Here is a 6000-nt window from a genome sequence, read left to right on the forward strand (position 1 = left end):
AATTCCTAAGGACCATATATACAGTATAGCCTACTTCCCAACTGTACCTTTTGCAGATTAAAATCCCTACTGATAGGCTGCAGCCATCTGGGTCTGGGTGAGCTTTCTTTCCTGGTTCTCCTCCTCGCTCTGAAAGTCTGTTCTCTGCTTTATGAGCCATGCTGATGTGCTTGCTATTGTGCCCCTGCGGGGTTGAGGCTGTCAACCACTCAAGGAATTAACAAAAGGCAATGCATATTCCAGCACCTAGCAGAAGTGCTGCAGATAAGACACAAAGGGGCCAATGGATCAGCGCACTGTTTAAACCCGGGGTTGGACGTGCGTCCCCAACCCCTTATGCTATAAGGGGATTAGCGCATCCAAAACGCGTGTCCAGCCTCCCACGAAACTAATAGGTCTCATCATGTGGAAATGCATGTTGATGAGGCTATTAGCTATTCTCCCCAGATAAAAAAAAAAAAAAATGCACCCAACCTGCACATTTTTTAAACTCCGAAATTAACACCTGCCCAGAACAGGCGTTAATTTCTGAGCAGCCCAAAAAAGTGTACAGAAAAACAGAAAATACTGCTTTTCTGTACATCCTCTGACTTAATATTGTGGTGATATCAAGTCGAAGGAACCAAAAGGTTTAAAAAAAAAAAAAAAAAAAAGTTTGCCAGAGGTCAGGTTAGGAAAAGGGATGGTCAATTAACAAGCATCCATTTTCCTAACCCTGCTGCCAGTCACCTCTCCTTGGCGCTCACTGCCAAGGAGGTGCTAGAGGTGCACATTTTGTCCCTAGCGCCTCCTTGGCAGCGCAACCCCTCCTTTAAACATTCAATTTTTTGCATTGTCTCCAAAGAGTATAAACCAGCTGCTCAAAGTGAGTGACCACTGAAAAAGTGGAAAAAAACCCCCCCACTGGCCAAACTGGCCAGAGACTCTTCTGTCCCTTATTAAAGCTGACAGAGTTATGGTGGGGAGGGAAGCTGTAGCCCTGACCAGGGGAGTTCAAGGGTTGCTCCCATTTGCCCAAAGTGTCGTCTTCTTCCTGCTGGTGTTCTTGTGTTCCTGTTCCTCTGGCCCTTGTCTCTCTGTGTGTGTCTTGAATGGGTCCTTGCCCTCCCTTTTTCTCCCTCTGGCTAGTTCTCCTGGGTTGGCCTTGGCTCATTATTTGGATTCTTCTGCTTTGGACTTGACTCTTGCTTGCTTGCTGTCTGACCAAACCTTGGCTCGTCTCTTGGATCTTCAATGTCTGCTGCCAGCCCCAGGCCCGTTCTCTGGCTATCCCTGTCCACTGCCTGCCCCGCCTATTGCTTGGACCTGGCCTCTTCGCCTGGATTTGGGGACCGGCCTAAATTCTGCTGACTATCCAAACCAAGGGCTAAACCTGTGGGAATGACGATTGGTATAGGTGAAGCTTTTGCCAGTCCCATTCAGGCACTTCTGCCAGAGGTTGGTGTGGGCCGTACGGGTTCTTCCACTCGGCTATGTCAACCACCACCGTACAGGGGTCCACAACCCAAAAACAGATTACCAACAGTCTGTCTACAACTTCATTTTTCAGTTCTTTCAGCACTTTAGGATGTATACCATCTGGTACAGGTGATTTGCTACTCTTTGATTTCTCAATTTCTGTAGTATATCTTCCAGATGCACTGAGATTTGTTTCATTTCCTCTGAATTATCACATTTAAATAAACTTCTGGCATGGGTATCTACCTTTCATCTTCCTTAGTAAAAAAGAAAGCAAAGAATTCATTTAATCTCTCCACTATGGCCTTATCCTCCCTAAGCACCCCTTTTACCCCTCTGTTATCTAATGGTCCAACGGACTCCCTTGAGGCTTTTTTGCTTTGAATGTACCTGAAAAAGTTTTTATTATGAGTTTTTGCTCCCACAGCAAGCTTCTTGTCAAATTCAGCCTTTTGTTTACCTTCTCACTCTTTTTTCTCTCCCTCTCTGACTTTCACCTGCATCTAAGCCTTCCACATTTCTTCTTCTGATTCTCAACCTTCCCATCTCCCACTCTCAACAAACTCGTCCTCCATCTTCTCCTATTTCTATTTCTGCTTCTCTCTTTTTTTTTCCTTTCCCCAGCAGCTTCACTCCCATTGTACCTCCATCTCTCACCCTGTCACAAGCAACAAAATATAGCTATTGGCATGCACCCTAGGACAGTGGAGTGTGGGCACAGGTGCTCGCTGTTCTCACAGTGGTCCTGCTGCTGTTTGTATTCTCAGCATCTTTGCCAACTATCAAAAGCCAGTGTTGCAATTAGAGGTGGTTAGCAGCAGGTCGGCTGTGGGCATGCTGAGCATATAGCATGCCCACAGCCATGCTATATGCTGTATTCAATGTCCCCATGCTATATGCTACAGCCTGCATTCTGCTGTTGCTGGCTCCAGGATTTTGGTTGCCATTGGTGATCAGGCTGCCATACCTTTAAAACCATAACTGAATGCATTAAAAAGGGATAGTTACATAATAACCCATGGTCCATTCTAGGCACAATATGCTAATATCTAATTTTTTTAGGCATGTTTCACAGGCAAGATTGCCTATTATTCAGTCTCTGTCAATCCTTCTCTACATATATGTGGAGTGTACATATGCAGCTGAGAACCCTTGGTAAAGGAGCTGCATATGTCACATGTCATTCTAACTATGAGCTGGGACTAGAGTGAGAGGAGCAGTGGGAATATGTGCCTTTGCTGCTGCTGCTGCTGCTGCTGCTGGTTTCGAACACTGGAGGCAAGAAGCAGGAGTATGTGATGCTGCTCTCTCTGGAGAATTGGAGAAGTAGGTGTGTTTGCTGTTGATGCTAGAGAGCTCTTGGTGGAGGGGGGGTGGGGAAGGGCTGGACAGGTGAGAGAGGTGAGATGCACCTCCATGCAATGCTTGTGCCATGCACTTTTGAACTTGTTTTGTATTCATGTTGTTTGATCTTGTGGTACAGCACATTATTTTATTTACAGTTATAACTTGCTGATTCTGAAATATGGCTCGATGGCTAATATGGAATTTAAATAGGGCAAATTGGCACAAAATTGCCATATATCATTTCTAAATAATTCAACACATCAAAATAAAATAGACAGGATCCTACCTGTTATGCAGCCTCCCTACCACCAGAGGTCCCCTTGGAGCTAAATTGTAGCTATACCTGCTCTCAGCCTAGGCAGAGTCTCCATGGTCCCATAACGCAGCAGGGCCCAGCCTACTTAAGCCAGCCTCTTGCAAAGTCCAGTGCCTTGTCATCAGGTCGACTTGGCTCCCTGCTTGGCCTTTTTTTCTGTGTATTGCTTTGTGGACTCCTCAGGTCTTCTGCTCTAGTTTTGCCCTGTGGCCTTCTCAAGCCTTCTGCTAGTTTGGCCTTTTCAGGCCCTTTATCTAGCCTGCGGCCTCCATTCTGTGTTCCTTGTTCTCTGTTTTGTCTAGTCAGTCTTGTCTGGTCGTGTTCCTGTTTGATTTAGTGCTGTCCTTGTACCCAGCCCTTGTCTCTGACTCCAATCTTAATTCAGCTTCCAGTCCTGCTCAGCCTTCGCCTCCAGTCCTCTTCAGCCTAAATCCTGCTGGCCATCAGAAACCATGGAAACAGAAGACCTGCTCTGTCTTGCCATGAAGTCCTGGACTGCTCGCATGTGGGTTCATTAGCCCTAGCTGGGCCTTCAGACATAATTAAACTAGGGACCATTCTGAACAGCATCAAATATAAACACAGAATAACCCAATTATAAATACAGGTCTAACATTTGGTCATTACATAACTAATCAGACCAAACATCAAGCAAAGGCAGGTCTTAATGGCCTTACAAAATGGCAATTACTGTTCCAGCAAATGAAAGTCCTGTCTCCTCAATTCCATAACCTTGGACCAGCAAAAGAAAAAGCTCACTTCCTGCTTCTCTCTAACTTACACTCCTTTAAAGGGGAAGGTTAGAGGAGGGCTTTCTGAGCAGAACATAAATATCTATCTAGGACATAACAACTTAAGACGATCAGCCTTGTAAGTAGGACCATTCTGATGTCATGTTCTAAAAATCAGGAAAAAGGACCTTAAACCAAACTCACACTGTTACTGGGAGTCAGTGGAGACCATAAAGAGTGGGATGAATATGGTCATAGAGTGCAAGGCCAGCAGTTACCAGGGCAGCATTGTTGTGACAGATTTGTAAATGGTGAATATCCTTAAATGGAAGGCCAAGGTGGAGAGCGAGAGTTACAGTAATCTAGTCTTAATATGATCAAGGCCTGAGTTTCCATAAAAGCATCATGAGAAAAGAATGTAGCTGCCGAAGAAAGAATGTAACATTCTTTACAACAGCAAAAATCCATTTGTCAAACGTCAGAGATGAATCAGATAGAACCACAAGAATCCTAGCGTGATCCACAATGGGTAATACTTCCTCGCCCAACTTTACATCGGGGTTACTACAAAAAAAATTGATAGTCTTCAGACCCAATAACCAATGTTTTTTTAAAGGGGGTTCAACTTCCGTTTGTTTCATTTCATCCACTGAGCACATCAGATAGATGACCATTAAGAGGAGCATCTACTCTGGGTGCTTTCCCATCAACATACATCAGTGTACTAATCTTTGAGGTCCAAATGACCCAACGCAGAGGAAAAGTATAAACTTTAAACCAGGTAGGTGTGTGTTTGGTTCTTCCTCTATAATATCACCAAAATCTGTCCCTTCCTTTCTGAGCATGCTACCAAAATACTTATCCATTCTTTTTTCATCTCCAGTTTAGGCTACTGTAGCACTGGCCTCCCACGGAATCATTTTTCTTCACGACAATCTATTCAAAATTCAGCTGTACTTATCTATTTTATTTTTTTTTTTATTCTTTATTTATCAATTTTTCAAAATTACAACAGAAAAATAATGTTTAGTACAACTGTACACATTATCTCTGAAGTACTGTTATAAAGATCAGAAAAGTCCATACTTTTAAATAATTATGAGCCAATATACCTTATAATCAACATTATAACATTAGGAAGAAAGAAAAAATAGCGGTTTTGTATTTACTCACTGGGTAGGTTCGATTCTACTTGCTGTTCTTTCAAATTTTCTAAATAGATCTTCATTTGTTCTGGTTCAAAATAAACAAATCTTTTCCCATGAATTTGCATTACACATTTACATGGATACCTGATGTTCACCTGTGCTCCCAATTTTCTAGCTTCTTGACTCAATTGCACAAAAGCTTTCCTACGTATCTGGGTGTCTTTAACTATGTCGGGGTATATTTGTACTTTCTGGCCTAAATAGGTCTTATTTCTATTTTTTAAGAAGGTGCTTAAGATCATATCCCTTTCTTCTAATTGACTAAATGAGAGAAATAGAGTTCCCCTCTGCTCGATTTGATCTTCGGATGGGGTTTCTATATAAGCAGTTAAATTAAGGTCTAAGTCGACCTTCTCCTCATCCTTCTTCTCAACTATTCCATTTTTTAATGGAGTAAAATAAATTTTTGAAATAGAGGGCATTTTTTCAATCGGTATTAACAATATTTCCTTAAGATATTTCTTTAATTGCTCTCTAAGAGAGAGCAATTTAAGATTAGGAAATTTAAAACTCTCAAGTTTTGATATCTTAGTTTATTCTCCATATTCTCCATCCTTCTTCTCAAAACCGTCTCCGATTGAATTATAGTAGATTGTACCTTCTGGATTGAATCTACTTTTCCAAATATCTCCCCTATCTGTTCTGTATGTTCCTTTATTGTTGGTTCAATATTTGATAATTTCTCTTGTGACTTATTCATTGTTGTTACTAATAAAGAGATAGATCTCTCCATAGTGGTTATTTCTGAGCATGCTACCAAAATACTTATCCATTCTTTTTTCATCTCCAGTTTAGGCTACTGTAGCACTGGCCTCCCACGGAATCATTTTTCTTCACGACAATCTATTCAAAATTCAGCTGTACTTATCTATTTTTAACATCGCTATGGCCATGTAACCCCTCTTCTCCAGTCACAATACAGCTCCCTGTTCACATCAAG

This window comes from Rhinatrema bivittatum, chromosome 4 (assembly GCF_901001135.1).
Source record: "Rhinatrema bivittatum chromosome 4, aRhiBiv1.1, whole genome shotgun sequence".
Lineage (NCBI taxonomy): Eukaryota > Metazoa > Chordata > Amphibia > Gymnophiona > Rhinatrematidae > Rhinatrema > Rhinatrema bivittatum.